We start from the raw sequence: 21,818 nt of genomic DNA on the forward strand, positions 1-21,818 counted from the left end.
CCGAGTCAGGCTCGACTTTTCCCGCCTGACTCGGATCTGAAATCGAGGCAAAACGTCATCATCCCGCCTTCCGAGTCTCGCGGGTTTTGGATCCTATATAAGGTGCCCGCGTCGGCGCCATTTTGTCACTCGGCTGTGGACAGTGAAGAGGGAGGGTGGGAGTTAGGGCTGTGTAGTGTAGTGTAGTGTAGTGCTGCTGTTGTCCACTACTTCAAAGTCCATAGGGGCTGGCTGTGTTGTGCTGTGCTGCTGTTGTTAATAGGGGCTGTGTCCACTACTTCAAAGTCCATAGGGGCTGGCTGGACTGTGTTGTGCAGTCAGTACTCCATAGGGGCTGTGTCCACTCCAAAGTCCTGTGCAGTGTCCCAGTCCTAAAAGGGTGCTGTAGTGTTGTCCAGGGGGTGCTCTGTCCATCAGGGGTGCTCCCCCAAGTGCTAAAAAAATAATATATTTTCTGTGTTTGTGAATTGTGTGCGCAGTAGCCGCACGTGCATCAACAAAGTAGTGCCAAGCGCGCGCCTGTGTCATAAGTAAAGGGCCGGCTGGCTTGACCGTTAAAGGGTGCTGTAACCCCCGAAAGAACACTCCAGTCCAAACCAAAAAAAAAATTATTTTCTGTGTTTGTGAATTGTGTGCGCAGTAGCCGCACGTGCATCAACAAAGTAGTGCCAAGCGTGCGCCTGTGTCATAAGTAAAGGGCCGGCTGGCTTGACCGTTAAAGGGTGCTGTAACCCCCGAAAGTACACTCCAGTCCAAACCAAAAAAAAAATTATTTTCTGTGTTTGTGAATTGTGTGCGCAGTAGCCGCACGTGCATCAACAAAGTAGTGCCAAGCGTGCGCCTGTGTCATAAGTAAAGGGCCGGCTGGCTTGACCGTTAAAGGGTGCTGTAACCCCCGAAAGTACACTCCAGTCCAAACCAAAAAAAAAATTATTTTCTGTGTTTGTGAATTGTGTGCGCAGTAGCCGCACGTGCATCAACATAGTAGTGCCAAGCGTGCGCCTGTGTCATAAGTAAAGGGCCGGCTGGCTTGACCGTTAAAGGGTGCTGTAACCCCCGAAAGTACACTCCAGTCCAAACCAAAAAAAAAATTATTTTCTGTGTTTGTGAATTGTGTGCGCAGTAGCCGCACGTGCATCAACAAAGTAGTGCCAAGCGTGCGCCTGTGTCATAAGTAAAGGGCCGGCTGGCTTGACCGTTAAAGGGTGCTGTAACCCCCGAAAGTACACTCCAGTCCAAACCAAAAAAAAAATTATTTTCTGTGTTTGTGAATTGTGTGCGCAGTAGCCGCACGTGCATCAACAAAGTAGTGCCAAGCGTGCGCCTGTGTCATAAGTAAAGGGCCGGCTGGCTTGACCGTTAAAGGGTGCTGTAACCCCCGAAAGTACACTCCAGTCCAAACCAAAAAAAAAATTATTTTCTGTGTTTGTGAATTGTGTGCGCAGTAGCCGCACGTGCATCAACAAAGTAGTGCCAAGCGTGCGCCTGTGTCATAAGTAAAGGGCCGGCTGGCTTGACCGTTAAAGGGTGCTGCAACCCCCGAAAGTACACTCCAGTCCAAACCAAAAAAATAATTATTTTCTGTGTTTGTGAATTGTGTGCGCAGTAGCCGCACGTGCATCAACAAAGTAGTGCCAAGCGTGCGCCTGTGTCATAAGTAAAGGGCCGGCTGGCTTGACCGTTAAAGGGTGCTGTAACCCCCGAAAGTACACTCCAGTCCAAACCAAAAAAAAAATTATTTTCTGTGTTTGTGAATTGTGTGCGCAGTAGCCGCACGTGCATCAACAAAGTAGTGCCAAGCGTGCGCCTGTGTCATAAGTAAAGGGCCGGCTGGCTTGACCGTTAAAGGGTGCTGTAACCCCCGAAAGTACACTCCAGTCCAAACCAAAAAAAAAATTATTTTCTGTGTTTGTGAATTGTGTGCGCTGCAGCCGCACGTGCATCAACAAAGTAGTGCCAAGCGTGCGCCTGTGTCATAAGTAAAGGGCCGGCTGGCTTGACCGTTAAAGGGTGCTGTAACCCCCGAAAGTACACTCCAGTCCAAACCCCAAAAAAAATTATTTTCTGTGTTTGTGAATTGTGTACGCAGTAGCCGCACGTGCATCAACAAAGTAGTGCCAAGCGTGCGCCTGTGTCATAAGTAAAGGGCCGGCTGGCTTGACCCTTAAAGGGTGCTGTAACCCCCGAAAGTACACTCCAGTCCAAACCAAAAAAAAAATTATTTTCTGTGTTTGTGAATTGTGTGCGCAGTAGCCGCACGTGCATCAACAAAGTAGTGCCAAGCGTGCGCCTGTGTCATAAGTAAGGGGCCGGCTGGCTTGACCGTTAAAGGGTGCTGTAACCCCCGAAAGTACACTCCAAACCAAAAAAATATATATTTTCTGTGTTTGTGACTTGTGTGCACTGTGGCTGCACGTGCATCGCCAAGCGTGCGCCTGTGTCCCATAAGTAAAGAGCCGGCTGGCTCATTTCTTAAAGGGTGGTGTAACCCACAAAGTGCACTACTCTCCAGCAAAAATAAAAAAATATTTTCTGTGTTTGTGTGCGCTTTAGCCGCACGTATATTATATATCAATATAACATAAATGGAGGACCAAACTTTCTCCGATAAAAATAAAATAGGGAAAGATCAAGAACCACTTCCTCCTAGTGCTGTTGCTGCTGCTGGGAGTTGTTCATCATCCCAGAGAGGAAGTAGGAACATCACTACTTTTACTAAACAATTGACCCTCCAACAGTGCCTAGCGATGAGGATGAAGTACGACAGCAGTCATCCTGAAGCAAAACGTATAACTGAGGCCTTGACTGCTATGTTGGTGTTAGACGTGCGTCCGGTATCCGCCATTAGTGCAGTGGGATTTAGACAATTGATGGAGGTAGTGTGTCCTCGGTTCCAAATCCCGTCTAGATTCCACCTGCATCCTCAAAGCCGCAGCGACAAGCGTGCGTCTGTCTGTTAAAGGGTGGTGACACCCTCAAAGTGTGCTACACAAACAATAAAAATATTCTTCTTCTTTTTTCTGTCTTTGTGAATTGTGTGGGCTGTAGCCACACTTGCATCCTCAAAGCAGCAGCGACAAGCGTGCGTCTGTCTGTTAAAGGGTGTTGTAACTCTCAAAGTGCTCCAAAAAATAATAATTTTTTTTAATGTGTTTGTGACTTGTGTGCGATGTAGCCGCACTTGCATCCTCAAAGCAGCAGCGACAAGCGTGCGTCTGTCTGTTAAAGGGTGGTGACACCCTCAAAGTGTGCTACACAAACAATAAAAATATTCTTCTTCTTTTTTCTGTCTTTGTGAATTGTGTGGGCTGTAGCCACACTTGCATCCTCAAAGCAGCAGCGACAAGCGTGCGTCTGTCTGTTAAAGGGTGTTGTAACTCTCAAAGTGCTCCAAAAAATAATAATTTTTTTTAATGTGTTTGTGACTTGTGTGCGATGTAGCCGCACTTGCATCCTCAAAGCAGCAGCGACAAGCGTGCGTCTGTCTGTTAAAGGGTGGTGACACCCTCAAAGTGTGCTACACAAACAATAAAAATATTCTTCTTCTTTTTTCTGTCTTTGTGAATTGTGTGGGCTGTAGCCGCACCTGCATCCTTAAAGCAGCAGCGACAAGCGTGCGTCTGTCTGTTAAAGGGTGGTGACACCCTCAAAGTGTGCTACACAAAGAATAAAAATATTCTTCTTCTTTTTTCTGTCTTTGTGAATTGTGTGGGCTGTAGCCGCACTTGCATCCTCAAAGCAGCAGCGACAAGCGTGCGTCTGTCTGTTAAAGGGTGGTGTAACTCTCAAAGTGCTCCAAAAAATAAAAAACTATTTTTTTAATGTGTTTGTGACTTGTGTGCGATGTAGCCGCACTTGCATCCTTAAAGCAGCAGCGACAAGCGTGCGTCTGTCTGTTAAAGGGTGGTGACACCCTCAAAGTGTGCTACACAAACAATTAAAATATTGTTCTTTTTTTTTCGGTCTTTGTGAAATGTGTGGGCTGTAGCCGCACCTGCATCCTTAAAGCAGCAGCGACAAGCGTGCGTCTGTCTGTTAAAGGGTGGTGACACCCTCAAAGTGTGCTACACAAACAATAAAAATATTCTTCTTCTTTTTTCTGTCTTTGTGAATTGTGTGGGCTGTAGCCGCACTTGCATCCTCAAAGCAGCAGCGACAAGCGTGCGTCTGTCTGTTAAAGGGTGGTGTAACCCTCAAAGTGCACTCCACAAACAATAAAAATATTCTTTTTTTTTTCCTGTCTTTGTGAATTGTGTGGGCTGTAGCCGCACTTGCATCCTCAAAGCAGCAGCGACAAGCGTGCGTCTGTCTGTTAAAGGATTACATCGGTGACAGCATCCAAGTAGGCATGTCAGACAGTCCGTACCTGTACTGGCAGGAAAAAGAAGCAATTTGGAGGTCCCTGTACAAACTGGCTCTATTTTACCTGAGTTGCCCCCCCTCCAGTGTGTACTCCGAAAGAGTGTTTAGTGCAGCCGGGAACCTTGTCAGCGAAAGGCGTAGGAGGTTGCTTCCACAAAATGTGGAGAAGATGATGTTCATAAAATGAATTATCAACTCTTCCAGGGAGACCAGCCTCCAGAACGTACAGAGGGACCTGTGGTTCCAGCAGGGACGAATTAATACTCTGTGAGGATGAGGATGTACACACTGAAGAGGGTGAGGAATCGGTGGATGAGGAGGATGAGGATGACATCTTGCCTCCGTAGAGCCAGTTTGTGCACGGACAGATTAATTGCCAGCTTGTTTTGTGGGGGCCCAAACGAACCAATCATTTCAGCCACAGTTGTGTGGCAGACCCTGGCGCTGAAATGATTGGTTTGTTAAAGTGTGCATGTCCTGTTTATACAACATAAGGGTGGGTGGGAGGGCCCAAGGACAATTCCATCTTGCACCTCTTTTTTTTCTTTGCATTATGTACAGTTTGGGGCCTAGTTTTTCAAACTGCCATCCTGTCTGCCACTGCAGTTTCACGCCTAGATGGGTCACGTGTTTGTGCCGCCCACTCGTGTCGCTTAGCATAGTCATCCAGCTACCTCGGTGCAACCTTTTGGACATAAAAACACTATTGTGAGGTGTGAGGTGTTCAGAATAGACTGGAAATGAGTGGAAATTAAGGTTATTGAGGTTAATAATAGCATAGGAGCAGAAAAACCTACCAATTTTAGCTGTTTTTATGCTTTTTTTCAAAAAAATACAGATCCAAAACACATAACCCAGAACCCAAAACACGGAAGGGTGGTTTTGGCAAAACCAATCCAGATCCAAAACACGAAGAAAGATCCAGATCCAAAACCAAAACACGAAAAGTGGCCGATGCACACCACTAAAATATATATATATATATATATATATATTTATATATATATATATATATATCATACATCACAGTCACACAGAAATGAAGCCTAACAGGTTTGTGAAACATATAATATACTGTGGTTGCTAAAAATGCACATTGCAGAATTATAATTATTATTATTATTATTATTATTATTACTACCTGATATTTATATAGCGCTCACATATTCCGCAGCGCTTTACGGAGAATATTTGGCCATTCACAACAGTCCCTGCCCCAGTGGAGCTTACAATTTATATTCCCTGCCACATGCTCACATACACAGTGCCAGATTAATGTCCACATGGGCCTGGAGCTGAAATTTTTGATGGGCCTATTGTATGCCGCTGAAGGGGGTGTGACAAGTGCCGTAGTAGTGTGACTGGTCATGTGGGGTCAGTGCAGCGTTCTCCCTGGACGCTCCGAACAGTGCTGCATTTTCAGGTGCTGGCGGCCTCAGTACCTCTACGCAATGGCATGACGTTACACACTTAAGCTGCACGGTGCCGGCACCGTGCCGCTCAGGAGTTAGCCCTGCTATGCCGCTGACTGTGCATGTGTAGGCCGGCACTCCTGTGCAAAGTATAGTGCTATGGCGTCTGGTGCCCTCCTAATTACCTCTGCCTGTGAAGGGAGGGAACCATGTAGCAGTCGAATGGGCGGCACTCTGGATGGCTTGTATAAAACAATTAAAATCCATTTAAGTTATCAACATTTCAGAACTTGTATTCGTCCTTTCAGTAATCCTGACGAAAGAATGAAAACAAGTTCTGAAGCATTGATAACTTAAACTGAGTTTTAGTGTGTTTTATACAAGCCGTCCAGAGTGCCGCCCATTTGACTGCTATATATATATATGTTTATGTGGGTGTGTACATACATACACACCCACATACACACATAAATTGTGATGGTACAGGGGCTTGAGGCACACTTAAGGGGACTGAAGCAGGTGTGGTGTGATATGTTGACAGTGATGCAAATGTCAACATTAGGGTTAGGCTACATGGGGGAGTTAGGCACTAGGGCAAAGTTAGGGTTAGGCTACGGGGGGAGGAGGATAGGGTTAGGCACTAGGGGAGGTTACAGTTAGACTGCGGGGGGAGGAGGTTAGGGAAAGGCACTATAAGTTAGGGGTAGGCATTAGTGTTAGCGGGGGATACTCACTGGAAGACTGGAGTCGCAGAGGTCATGACCGCTGGGACCCGGAAGCCGTGCTGGAGTCACTGCAGCCATCAAGAGCAGGTCAGTGAGGACTGGGCCAATAGGGATGATATGTCGACATTCCATCACTGTCCACATGAATGTCGACACGGACAACTTCAACATTATGACCATGTTGACATTCTATCAACATGATGAATGTTTACACATCATTCCACACCTGCTTCAGTCCCCTTAAATGTGCCTGAAGCTCTTGTACCATCCCTATTTACCAACGTGTGTGTATGTATATATACATACATAGTACACACACACACACACACATTATATATATATATATATATATATATATATATACACATACATACATGCATATATAAATACAAACACATACATACACGCAAGTACGTGCATATATATATACTTGTGTGTATGTATTAGGGGTGTGCACCGGCCACTTTTCGTGTTTTGTGTTTTGGTTTTGGATCTGGATCTTTCTTCGTATTTTGGATCTGGATTGGTTTTGCCAAAACCACCCTTCCGTGTTTTGGGTTCTGGGTTTTGTGTTTTGGATCTGTATTTTTTTTTAAAAAAGCATAAAAACAACTAAAATCACAGAATTTGTAGGTTTTTCTGCTCCTATGCTATTATTAACCTCAATAACCTTAATTTCCACTCATTTTCAGTCTATTCTGAACACCTCACACCTCACAATAGTGTTTTTATGTCCAAAAGGTTGCACCGAGGTAGCTGGATGACTATGCTAAGCGACACGAGTGGGCGGCACAAACACGTGACCCATCTAGGCGTGAAACTGCAGTGGCAGACAGGATGGCAGTTTGAAAAACTAGGCCCCAAACTGTACATAATGCAAAGAAAAAAAAGAGGTGCAAGATGGAATTGTCCTTGGGCCCTCCCACCCACCCTTATGTTGTATAAACAGGACATGCACACTTTAACAAACCAATCATTTCAGCGCCAGGGTCTGCCACACAACTGTGGCTGAAATGATTGGTTCGTTTGGGCCCCCACAAAACAAGCTGGCAATTAATGTGTCCCTGCACAAACTGGCTCTACGGAGGCAAGATGTCATCCTCATCCTCCTCATCCACCGATTCCTCACCCTCTTCAGTGTGTACATCCTCATCCTCACAAAGTATTAACTCGTCCCCACTTGAATCCACCACCACAGGTCCCTCTGTACCTTCTGGAGGCTGGTCTCCCTGGAAGAGCTGATAATTCATTTTGATGAACATCATCTTCTCCACATTCTGTGGAAGCAACCTCCTACGCCTTTCGCTGACAAGGTTCCCGGCTGCACTAAACACTCTTTCGGAGTACACACTGGAGGGGGGGCAACTCAGGTAAAATAGAGCCAGTTTGTACAGGGGCCTCCAAATTGCCTCTTTTTCCTGCCAGTACAGGTATGGACTGTCTGACATGCCTACTTGGATGCTGTCACCGATGTAATCCTCCACCATTCTGTCAATGGTGACAGTATCATATGCAGTGACAGTAGACATGTCAGAAATTGTTGCCAGGTCCTTCAGTCCGGACCAGATGTCCAAACTTGGTCCTGCCTGCCCTGCATCACCGCCAGCGGGTTGCTTAGGATACCTAAGTTTTTTCCTGGCAGCCCCAGTTGCGGGAGAAAATGAAGAAGGAGCCGTTGACGTGTCACGTTCCGCTTCAGCTGACAGTGTGTTCACCAGCAGGTCTTTGCACCTCTGCAGGCTTGTGTCGGCTGGAAAGAGAGACACCACATAGGCTTTAAACCTAGGATCGAGCACGGTGGCCAAAATGTAGTGGTCTGATTTCAACAGATTGACCACCCTGGAATCCTGGCAAAGCGAATGAAGGGCTTCATCCACAAGTCCCACATGCCGAGCGGAATCGCTCCGTCTTAGCTCCTCCTTCACTTTCTCCAGCTGCTTCTGCAAAAGCCTGATGAGGGGAATGACCTGACTCAAGCTGGCAGTGTCTGAACTGACTTCACGTGTGGCAAGTTCGAAGGGCTGGAGAACCATGCACAACACGGAAATCATTCTCCACTGCGCTTGAGTCAGGTGCATACCCCCTCCTTTGCCTATGTCATAGGTGGATGTATAGGCTTGTATGGCCTTTTGCTGCTCCTCCATCCTCTGAAGCATATAGAGGGTTGAGTTCCACCGCGTCACAACCTCTTGCTTCAGGTGATGGCGGGGCAGGTTCAAGAGTGTTTGCTGGCGCTCCAGTCTTCGGCACGCAGTCGCTGAATGGCGAAAGTGGCCAGAAATTTTTCGGGCCACCCAAAGCATCTCCTGCACGCCCCTGTCGCTTTTCAGAAAATTCTGCACCACCAAGTTTATTGTGTGAGCAAAACATGGGACGTGCTGGAATTTGCCCAGATGTAATGCCCGCACAATATTGGTGGCGTTGTCAGATATCACAAATCCCCAGGAGAGTCTAAGTGGGGTAAGCCACTGGGCGATGATTTCCCTCAGTTTCTCTAAGAGGTTGTCGGCGGTGTGCCTCTTACTGAAACCGGTGATACACAGCGTAGCCTGCCTTGTAACGAGCTGGCGTTTCTGAGCTGCTACTGGTGACGCTGCTGCTGTTGCTGCGTAAGGTGATACATCTACCCAGTGGGCTGTCACAGTCATATAGTCCTTAGTCTGCCCTGTTCCACTTGTCCACATGTCCGTGGTTAAGTGGACATTGTGTACAACGGCATTTTTCAGGACACTGAGGACACTTTTTCTGACATTTCTGTACAGTCTCGGTATCGCCTGCCTAGTGAAGTGGAATCTAGACGGGATTTGGAACCGGGGACACACTACCTCCATCAATTGTCTAAATCCCACTGCACTAATGGCGGATACCGGACGCACGTCTAACACCAACATAGCAGTCAAGGCCTCAGTTATACGTTTTGCTTCAGGATGACTGCTGTCGTACTTCATCCTCCTCGCTAAGGACTGTTGGAGCGTCAATTGTTTAGTAAAAGTAGTGGTGTTCCTACTTCCTCTCTGGGATGATGAACGACTCCCAGCAGCAGCAACAGCAGCAGCGGCAGCAGTAGGCGTAGCAATGCAGGATCCTCCGGAGGAATCCCGGATAGGAGAGTCAGTCATGCCAGTGACATGGCCTGCAGGACTACTTCCGATCCTGACTAAGGAGGAAATTGACGAGGAGGGAGTTGACGGTGTGGTTTGCAGGCGCTTGGATACAACAGGACAACGGGATTTAGGTGTCCCTGGACTGCTTACGGTCTTAGCCAAAGTTTCTGAACTTGACAGTAACTTTTTATGAACGCGCTGCAGGTGCCGTATAAGGGAGGATGTTCCTAGGTGGTTGACGCCCCTACCCCTACTTATTTCACCTTTACATATGGTACATATGGCAAGACAGTTGTTGTCCGGATTTGGATAGAAATATTGCCAGACCAAAGAGGTGGAATGTTTGGTCTTCTGCCCAGGCATGACCGTGATGGGCTTTTTCATCCCACGGACAACAACTGTCTCCCCCGGAGCCTGATTTAAACAAACCACATCACCATCAGAATCCTCCTCGCCAACTTCCTCCTCAGCGCCAGCTACACCAGTATCCTCATCCTGTTGTACTTCAACAGTGACATCTTCAATTTGCATATCAGCAAGTGGACTGTGGGTGCTCCTCTCAGCACTTGCAGGGGGCGTGCAAATGGTGGAAAGAGCCACCTCTTCCCGTCCAGTGCTGGGAAGGTCAGGCATCGCAACCACCACCACACTTGGACTCTCCTTGGGGATTTGTGATATCTTCTTAGAAAGCACAGTTCTTCGCTGTGCTTTTGCCAGCTTAACTCTTTTGATTTTTTTAGTGGGAGGAGGGCTTCCATCGTCATGTGAAGCTGAACCACTAGTCATGAACATACTAGGGATCGACCTTAGCCGTTCCTTGCCACTCCGTGTCGTAAATGGCATATTGGCAAGTTTACGTTTCTCTTCAGATGATTTAAATGTTTTTTTCAAGGTCATTTTCCTGAACTTTGTCATTTGGGATTGTATGTGCCCTCTACTATGACATTGGGCATCGGCCTTGGCAGACGACGTTGATGGCATGTTATCGTCTATGTCATGACTAGTGGCAGCAGCTTCAGCACTAGGAGGAAGTGGTTCTTGATCTTTCTCTATTTTATTTTTATCGGAGAAAGTTTGGTCCTCCATTTATGTTATATCGATTTGATATATACGTGTGGCTAAACACAGAAAATATTTTTTTATTTTTGCAGGAGAGTAGTGCACTTTGTGGGTTACACCAGCCTTTAAGAAATGAGCCAACTGGCTCTTTACTTATGGGACACAGGCGCACGCTTGGCGCTGCTCCTTTGTTGATGCACGTGCGGCTACTGCGCACACAATTCACAAACACAGAAAATAATATTTTTTTTGGTTTGGACTGGAGTGTACTTTCGGGGGTTATAGCACCCTTTAACGGTCAAGCCAGCCGGCCCTTTACTTATGACACAGGCGCACGCTTGGCACTACTTTGTTGATGCACGTGCGGCTACTGCGCTCACAATTCACAAACACAGAAAATAATTTTTTTTTTGGTTTGGACTGGAGTGTACTTTCGGGGGTTACAGCACCCTTTAACGGTCAAGCCAGCCGGCCCTTTACTTATGACACAGGCGCACGCTTGGCACTACTTTGTTGATGCACGTGCGGCTACTGCGCACACAATTCACAAACACAGAAAATATATTATTTTTTTAGCACTTGGGGGGAGCACCCCTGATGGACAGAGCACCCCCTGGACAACACTACAGCACCCCTTTAGGACTGGGACACTGCACAGGACTTTGGAGTGGACACAGCCCCTATGGAGAACTGACTGCACAACACAGTCCAGCCAGCCCCTATGGACTTTGAAGTAGTGGACACAGCCCCTATTAACAACAGCAGCACAGCACAACACAGCCAGCCCCTATGGACTTTGAAGTAGTGGACAACAGCAGCACTACACTACACAACACTACACAGCCCTAACTCCCACCCTCCCTCTTCACTGTCCACAGCCGAGTGAGAAAATGGCGCCGACGCGGGTACCTTATATAGGATCCATAACCCGCGAGACTCGGAAGGCGGGATGATGACGTTTTGCCCCCCGGGCCGCAGCGTCATGCGAGTCGCGGGCAGTCTGTGTCACTGTGACACAGACTGCACCGCGTGTGTAGCGCTGACCGGACGGAGTTCGGTCAGCGCTACACGAGTGACAAACACACAGCCGCCGGCTCCGCAGCTGTGTGTTTGGTGTAAGCAGCAGCCAATGAGAGTCTGTCAGACTCTCATTAGCTGCTGCTGTGCCCACTGCAGGAGCTGCTCCTTCTTCTGGCTCCCGCAGTGGGCAATGGGAGAGGCGTCATGACATCATATGACGTCTCTCCCATAATGCCCGGGAAGGACAGACGGAGGAGCGGATGGTGACGGCGGGAGCGGGGATTCAGGTAAGTGTTTTTTTTTTTTTTACTACGTGTGTCTACTGGGGGGGAGGCTGGCACTACAAGGGGGAGACCACTACTGGGGGCACCACAAGGGGGGAACCACTACTGGAGGCACTGCAAGGGGGGGATTACTACTAATGGGGGCAATACAAGGGGGGGACTACTACTACTACACTACAAGGCACTACAAGGGGGGGGGACTACTGGTGGCACTACAAAGGGGGAACCACTACTGGACTGGGGGCACTACAAGAGGGAGGGACTACTACTGGGGGCACTACAAGAGGGAGACTACTACTGGGGGTACTACAAGGGGGAGATCACTACTGGGGACACTACAGGGGGGGGCACTACCCGGGGGGGACCACTACTGGGGATTATAACTGGGGCACTTCAAGGGGGGGACTACAACTGGAGGGACTACTACTGGGGGCACTACAAGGGGGGGGACTACTATTACAAGGGGGGACTACTACTACTAGGGGCACTACAAGGGGAGGGGACAACTACTAGGGGCACTGCATAGGGGTGAGGGGACTACCACTGGGGGCACTGCATCGAGGGACCACTGCTGGGGGCTCTATAAAAAGGGCAATACTGGGGGTACTGCATAGGGGGGAGACTACAACTGGGGCCACTATTTAATGGGCACTGCATAAGGGTTACCACTATTGGGGGCACTGCATGGGGTGTGGACTGCTACTGGGGGCACTATATAAGGAGCACTGCATAGGGGGTACCACTAATGGGGGCACTATATAAGGGGCTTACTACTGGGGGCACAAGGGGCACTGCACAGGGGGGACCACTACTGGAGGCACTGTATAAGGGGCACTGCATAGGGGGATCACTACTGGGGGCACTACTGGAGGCCTGCATAAGGGGATCCTCTCCTGGGGCACAGGGGGGCACTGCATATGGGCACCACGACGGGGCTGTTCCTAATCTTTATTTTTACTTTACATTAATCCCATATGGACCCGCCTCCTCCCTGGAACACTTGAGGGGGGGCGCGCCGTAGCACGCATGTTCTTCAGGCACCCTGGCTACACGCTACCTCTCTGCCAGGGCCGCCTGCATGCTTTTGCCCCCCAGGCTAAAAGTTGACAGCCAGCCCCTGCATGAGATAGATAGATAGACAGACATGAGATAGACGGACAGACATGATATACTGTAGATAGACAAACAGACATGATATGAATGATAGACAGACAGACATGAGATAGATAGATAGATAGATAGATAGATAGATAGATAGATAGATAGATGGATGGATAGACAGACATGAGATAGATAGACAGACATGAGACAGACAGACAGACATGAGACAGATATGAGATAGATAGATGGATGGATGGATGGATAGACAAACATGAGATAGATAGACAGACATGAGACAGACAGACATACATTAGATAGATAGATAGATAGATAGATAGATAGATAGATAGATAGATAGATAGATAGATAGATAGATAGATAGATAGACAGACATTAGTGTTGACAGGAAAAAAAAAAATACTTTTTTTTCCCTGCCTGCACTAATGTCTGTGTGGGCCTATTTTCAATGGGAGGCCTGGAGCTGTAGCTCCACCCGCCCCATTGTTAATCCGGCCCTGCACATACATACACACTAGGGTTAATTTTGTTGGGAGCCAATCAACCTACCAGTATATTTTTGGAGTGTGGGAGGAAACCCACGCAAGCACAGGGAGAATATACAAACTCCACACAGTTAGGGCCGCAGTTGGAATTGAACCCACAACCTCAGTGCTGTGAGGCAGTAATGATAACCATTACACCATCTGTGCTGTCCAGATCAGATAACCAGATCTAATCAGATTATTACAGTATAGGAAGCCTGAGGAGAAGTATTGTGGTTCTCACTTTGCAATAATACAGCTGAGAAATGCAGCATGTTCCAAAGCACTAGACAGTGTTCCATCTGGATACAGAAAATGGGAACAGCGCAGTCTTACAGTGATGCAGGTCTTGTCAATCATTAAGAGAAGGGGACTAGAGTCTTGTCAATCATTATGTAAGGGAACTAGAGTACACAAAATAACCCCAGACATTACTAACATATATATATGTGCAATAAAGAAACAAAGATTGAAAAATTGCGCTGTCAATGAGCTGCTGGTTAAAGGGAGGGTGTCAACCTCCTGGCATAAACAAAGTAGATAAAATAGAAACATGAACGGCGCTAAGGTAATAATAGACAAATATAGATGTTATGTCTATTCAACTGATTAATCTAAAGATCACCTCAATCAAAATTAGTGTGCAACAATTGGCAACATGCATATTCAAAATCAATACACTTATAAACGTAATAAATAAAAGTATGACTGTATATGGCTTGAGTTGAAAAACGCAGATAATCATTTATTGCAGCATGATTAAAACCATATATTAGATATATAGTGCAAATTAGTAAATAATTCAATCATATATAGTAGAAGAAAAATAATCAGCAAGAGAAAAAAAAAAAATTAGATAGATGCCAAAAAAATTATGATAGTTCCTGTATAGTGTTCTGGTAAAAGGTCCTAATCCAAATGGCAATCAGTAATTGTGAATACAGTCATTGGCCTCAGTAATAAAATCCGGGATAATATCCAGCTTTGGAAGTAATTACCAGCCTTAAGGTGCACACAATCACATCAGGCTGCACGAATCAGACAGCCGCAGTGTGTAAGAGTAGGAAATCACATAGTGTAACTGATGTCATGTGATTAATATTTATCATCCTACTTCTATCATTTTTTGTAATGAAACCTTAGTTGAATCAATTTCAATTATATATATTAACGGTTAACGCTTGTTCTAGATTTAATAATAAGGGGTAAATTTACTAAAGTGAGAGTTTTTAGAAGAGATATTGCCCATAGCAACCAATCAGATTCTAATTAACCTTTAACTAGCACCTTCTAGAAGATAATAGCTAGAATCTGATTGGTTGCTATGGGCCACATCTCTTCTAATACTCTCCTCTAAAAACTCTCATTTTAGTAAATGTACCCCTAATGCTGGGCATACACTATAGAATTATCTGTCAGATATCTGTCCAATCTGGCAGGTTAGAATGAAAACCTGGTAATGTATGGAAGCATATGACAATCGACTATTTGCTCACTAACACTGGAAAACAGACAAAAATGGTCGTTCAGACAAATTGGTTAAAACTTAAAACACACAAATGTAACCAATTTGAACAATTGTTTTTTTGCCCGTTTTCCAGTGTTTAAAACCATATGATCGACTGTCATTTGCTCCCATACATTGCCAGGTTTTCATTCCAACCAGCCAGATTGGACAGATATCTGACAGATAATTGTATAGTGTATGCCCAGCATAAGTATGAAAGAGATTACAGCTTGGTTGATTGAAAAATCAATTATTCCGCAGCTGCTGCTTGTTTACTTCCACATAAGGGTATTTAAAGCCACCATTTTGGACTAAGGGGATCATGCTATTGGGGAAGTTGTGGGTTCTCCATGACAAAACGCGTCTAGCACTCCACTGGCATCTATTATACTCAACATTGGAACATCATTGTGGTCTTTTACGGACCGGAACCATCCATCAGGTTCCAGCAGCACCACTCCAACTTCACACCACTGTGGGCATTATTGCCTAAGGTTAGGATGTGACTGTGCACCTTAAGGCTGGTAATTCCGTCCAAAGCTGGATATTATCCCGGATTTTATTATTGAGGCCAATTACTCTATTCACAATTACTGATTGCCGTTTGGATTAGGACCTTTTAACAGTACACTATACACAGGGCTGCTGACAGCTTTGCCGGGCCCAGGTACAAGGAGGGGGCGTGGCCAACCTGGGGGAGGTGTGGCCAGACCTCCTCCTTACAAAAGATGAAAAAATAACATCTTTGCAGCCACGAAGCGGGCGCGTGCCACACAGGGGGGCTCTCTGGTGTCTGCTCCCCACCTCCACATATAACGCCTGGAGAGAGAGAACTGACTGCTGCTGCTGCAGCCTCTCTCCCTAGCCCAGCGCACAGTGTGACAGCACCGTGTGTGTGCTGTGCTGGGGAGAAAGGCTGCTGCAGTAGCAGTCAGTTCTCTCTCTCCTTGTACGAAGTAGCGGCTGCGAGGGGCAGTCTGTAGGACCCTGGCCCCCGACGGGCCCCTCCAACAGGCCCAGGCCCATGTTAATAGTACCCGTTTCCCGACTCTCAGTGCCCCTAACTATACAGGAACTATTATAATTTTTTTGGCATCTATCTAATTTTTTATATTTCTTGCTGATTATTTTGCTTCTATTATATATGATTGAATTATTTACTCATTTGCACTATATATCTAATATATGGTTTTAATCATGCTGCAATAAATTATCTACGTTTTTCAACTCAAGCCATATACAGTCATACTTTTACTCATTGCATTTATTAGTGTATTGATTTTGAATATGCATGTTGCTAATTGATGCACACTGATTTTGATTGAGGTGATCTTTCGATAAATCAGTTGATTAGATATAACATTTATATTTGTCTATTATTACTTTAGCGCCGTTCATCTTTCTATTTGATCTACTTTAACAATATGTGGCTTAGTGGCGGGCTGAAGCTTTTTCGGTTTGGCAGTAAGTGCTCATTCCTGGCCTGTTTGTAGATTAGTTACACAGTTGGCATTTACATACATTTCTGCCACATTTGCCACCTGTATATTCATTTCTCACATATGAATGAGAGGAGTAATGAGACGCGCTACTATAATTTTGTGCATCTCTTCCAACATCGTAAGTGGCGAAAAAGGGACATGTAAACCGCCTCAACAGATGTTTAAAATTACCATAAACCCCCCGAAAATTAAGAATCCTTATTGCCAAATATTGCGGCACATATTATTCTTTTTTCATTCATATTTACCAATTTAATGTAATGCATATCAAGATCTCTTGTAGCCCACAGGAGAGGGATTGCAGATATACCTTTAGTTGATGATCGTTCATACACACTGAACGGCCATCATCTATCTGGCAGCCGTGGGTCCCACTGGCAGGGAGGTGATTCGGAGGTAGGGCCGCTCCCCCTCCCCGCGGCTGCCGGTGTGTGTACGGGTGGTCTGCAGACCGCCCGTACAGACTTGTCGATGGACAGATAATATGTCAACAGACATATCTGTCCATCAGCTGTGCAGCACAGCCAATGCGATATGTCTGTGAACGACGAGGTTCACAGACAAATCATCTGTACACACTGGCCGATGGCTAGCAGATATATTGGCCTATCAATTGATCGGTCAATGTATCAGCCAGTGTGTACCCAGCATTACATGCGAGCGACACTTAATTCAGCCCTTGAACATATGAAAACAGCAAATAATATATAGGGTGGATGTTATTATGAATCTATGGAGCCAAAATGATGTACTCATCAGACTGTATACACAGACCTGGATTAACATTCAGTAGAGCCCTACAAAATCATCCATGTAATAGTGAATATACATGAACTACTCGGATTACATGGCTACACTGCAATTAATACGCTGCATGCCTTCAAAATCAGAAAGTAGAATGTGCAATTCATGTATCTTCCTGCCAACCAGAGCATAGGCAAAAGCAGGGTGTTTTCCAGTTGCCTGGAAATCCCCTTCCCCAGCTCACACCATGGCCACACAAGCAATAGTATATATTACAATTATACTACAGCTGCATGTTTTAAAGCTTTCCACAGTATCACAAATTAAATAATTAGCCCCACCTGTGGATCTTTTAAAATACGTCAGTCAGTAATGAATACGTCTAAAGGTGGCCATACATCAGACCCCGGATTTTGCGATCCGGCGATGCGATGGGAAGTGCCGGCGTTTCCGAATGGAAATGCCGACCTCCCACCATCGATGTTCTGCGATCCGTCGCCGGATCGCAGACATTTTCCATTTTAAATGTCGGCGATTTGACGATCGCGATCATTTTTTGATCGCGATCGTCAAATCGCGAAAATCCAACATGTTGGATTTCTGCGATGACGGGTTGCCGAATCGCGGGATCGCGGCAATCCATCGCTGATGGATGGGCCCCATAAGCACCAACTAGGAGATCTGGAAAACATGCACTGTTAGGGGTTCACTGCTATAGACCATCTAATGGGTTAATTATTAATACTGTTTAACAAATATCCAGTGTATAAGGAGACCAGTGTCTACATATATGTTCATGGCGGTGCTAGGTTCTTCTGCCCGTACCTCAGACTCGCAGACTTGTTCTAATGCTCTGGAATGGTGCCCACATCTGAAATAAAAATATTTAATCTCCGGCAGGATGGCCCTACTGCCGCATCTAAAGGCTTACCATGATCACTGGTCCCGTATATGTTGGAATTATGACATACACTTTGTATAAGGCAGACTATGAGGGGTATTCAATATGGGAGCGAAAAGTCCGTGCTGGACTTTTTGCTCCACATCAGAGATTTTTCTGGGATAAAGTATTGGGCGCGCACCCGCTTTATCCCCGTATTCAATATAAAACCTCCGAAAACGGGAACCTGCGAAGTGGGATTTGCGTAAAAAAACGAAATTTACCTGGAAAAAATTGTAGGACCCCCCCAAAGTTGTAAAAACATGGGGGATCACTATGGGTACCCCCGTTTTAGCCTGCAAATGAAAGTCGGGGATTTAAATAGCTGCGGCAGGTGTTTTTTTCCCGACATTGAAGAAGTGATGCAGAAGAGCACTTAGGTTATTTTTTTCGTTTTTTTAAGTGGTCCCATCAAATTTGGGGTACATGAAAATGGGTACTAGCATATTTTGATGTCCCTAAAGTAAGTTTTTAAAAATTCTGCAATTGTGCACCTGCCGCTATAAATCTATTCTAGAAAACACCTGCCGCATACTTGCAGAATAGCCCTGAACCTATTTCCCTAGTTTTAAACAATTTTTTCCCATTTTTTTTTTCACCCCAATTTTTAAATTCATTTTTTGGGGTGTCCCTATTTTTTTTTTAAACTTTTTTTGACACAGTTATTTTTAAAATGTAATTCCCAGGGGTGCAGGCTATTTTTTTTAAGCCTGCACCCGTAAACCCCAATTCTGCACTTTTTTTCAACACCTATTCAATGGTGAAAAGTTATCCCCGTTTTTTATCAAAGACTTTTCGAACCTGCGAAAAGTCTTTGAAATTGAATACAGTGTAAAACTAAAACCTGCGATAATGACGTCATAGGTGCGATATTAACGCAAAAACAGAGTTTTCGCTCCATATTGAATTCCCCTATATGGGTCTCACTTATCAACAAGTTTTATCATTCACAACGAGTGATAAAACTTGTTGCGTATGATTGATAATGGAGCTCCAGCCAATTAGCTCCCAGCTGCCATCTGTTTGAAAAAATGACAGTTGGGAGGTGATAAGCTGGAGCACCATTTATCACACGCAACAGTTTTATCACTCGTTGTGAATGATACAACTCATTGATAAATGAGGCCCTATAGCTGGTTAAGTGCTATTTATACCCTCTTCATGGACTGACCACACTCACGCTAAAGTCAAGCATTTGGAAATTCCCTTATAGATATCTTGCATTTGCCCCTGCGGAGTCACAGAATCCATCACCAAACTGTCATCTATAGCGGTTATCTATCTGCCACCCTTTTCCAGATTCAAGCATCAAAACTGTTTTACAGTAAATAAATCTAAAAGTATACTAAGCAGTGATCATACTTTATCATTCTATAGGTTATAACCTACAATAACATGAAAGATTGCACTATTATCTGCAAAAATACCACTATAAAAAGATAAATATATAGAGAAATGGCCTCTTGTATCTTTGCGTACGCGGCAAATCGCGCCACGCATGGCACATAGTGTGCGCAACCGTGAGCGGATACGCGCACTGCATTCACTTCCGTGACTCCATAGGATTGCATGGTGCGATCGCAGTGCACGCCATAGCGTACAGTAGCATACACTGCTGCGTGTAATCGCATGACGCGATGCGTGCGCACATTTGTAGCGCTATCAGCAAAGACAAGAGGACACATCTGTACTCTCTAAACTACAGATTACAGTTGGGTGATAGTAACAGTATTAGGGGTCTATTTACTAAGCAGTGTTAGGAGACAGAGTGAAAAGTGATAAGGTACCAGCCACTCAGCTCCCAACTGTCATTTTTCAAACACAGCCTGTGAGATGGCAGTTGGGAGCTGATTGGCTGGTACTTTATCACTTTTCACTCTGTCTCCTAACACTTCTTAGTAAATAGACCCCTTAGTCACAATGGTTCAATGTGTATATAGAGCCACTACTTACACAAACCTGTCATGATATCATATCCACATACAATTACATCCCTGCACAATAAGTCATCTTACTCTCTAATACCCAGATATTCTGCACTGTTACCAATTGATCTAACTCCTGCAGGTGCACAAGGACGGTACTTATGGCAGACGGATGAACCTAGACATGAGGATTCTGGAAAGGCCATACAGAAAATGTTTCAGAGTGCAGTTGTGATTCTAAGAGATGTACAGTATAACCTGGAGCATTCAGAGATCGTAAAAGAGTAAGAGATCACTTTCCTGCATCACAGTAATTGTTACACTAATAGCAGCGCAATAAAACGGATGATCAACCCTTTCTGCTCAAAGGCGATATTAGGAGATATAACTCATTTAATCTTGCCTCAATAAAACCTCACTTACTAATACCCCTTTTACACCGGAGCTAAAACCCGGGTTTTTGAAGGGTTAACCCGGGCAGCTCCCTGGTGTAAAAGGGGAGAGGGTTGGATCGCCGGGTCAAGTGACCCGGCAATCCAACCCAGGTAACTAGCAGGGTTTAACACGGGCGTAGCCCATGAAACCCTGCTGTGAGAACAGCGCACTCCGGGTCACGATGACCTGGAGTGCGCTGCTAGCCGGCCGATTGGTCCGGCTTCAGTGGCGCTTGGAGATGACGTCATCTCCAAGCGACCACTTTCACTCTGCAAAAGCTGGGTCTATGCAGACCCGACTGCGGTGTGAGCGGCGCCGACTCGGGAATATCCCGAGTCGGCGCCGGCAAAATTCCGGGTCTGATCCGGATAGGAACTTTGGCCCTGATTCAGACCCACTCGCAAGCGGCTGTCCGCTCGCAAGTGGGTCGATGTTGTGCACTGCGCATGCGCACGATGGCGGGAGCTCCGTCGTGCGCATGCGCCAGACGCGACGAGTGAAGGACTTTCCTTCGCTCGTTGTGTCTGATCAAAGGGGGCGTGCTGTCAGTGTTGATTGACAGCACGCCCCCTTTGGTGGGCGTGCCGGGGGCGTGCCTCCCTGACGGGGGCGTTCCCAAGGGAACGCCTACCGTCAGAAGCCGGCCCACTGACATCACTAGTGATGTCAGTGGGAGTGATTTTGGCTCTGATAGAGCCAAAATCACTCCGGGCCTTGTGGTTGAAAAACTCAACCGCAGGCTCCGGCTCGCAGTGGCGATGGTCGCGATGGTCAAGACCATCGCGGCCATCAAACTGCACGCTCGTATAGGCTGTGGGTGGTGACCCACAGCTATACGAACGTCCAGGAGGACGCTCCATAATTATGGAGGGCGGCCCTCATTCAGAGCGTGCGCTCTGCTCAGAGCGTACGGCTCTGAATGAGGGCCTTTGTTCCAACTCCAGGTCAGACCCAGAATTTAGGTGGAAAAGGGGTATTAGACTGCTTAATTAATTTACACAGTAATGCTAGATTTTTCAACTTGGTCAAAAGTTCCCATGGTGATAGAATTGTGTGGCCCTTGGGATGACCACCTTTTGATTGTCATGTCGCTTCTGTAGTAACACATCTCCCTCTCTCACATACAGTATACCCCCATCATTTCTGTAATAGTATA

At 46.0% G+C, this 21,818-nt stretch overlaps 1 pseudogene; it reads left to right on the forward strand.

Moving 5' to 3' along the window:
- LOC148513736 (uncharacterized) overlaps positions 1-21,818 on the forward strand; it is a 62,218-nt pseudogene that overhangs the window by 30,991 nt on the left and 9,409 nt on the right.

This window comes from Taudactylus pleione, unplaced genomic scaffold, assembly GCF_031769625.1.
Source record: "Taudactylus pleione unplaced genomic scaffold, aTauple2 ptg000270l, whole genome shotgun sequence".
Lineage (NCBI taxonomy): Eukaryota > Metazoa > Chordata > Amphibia > Anura > Myobatrachidae > Taudactylus > Taudactylus pleione.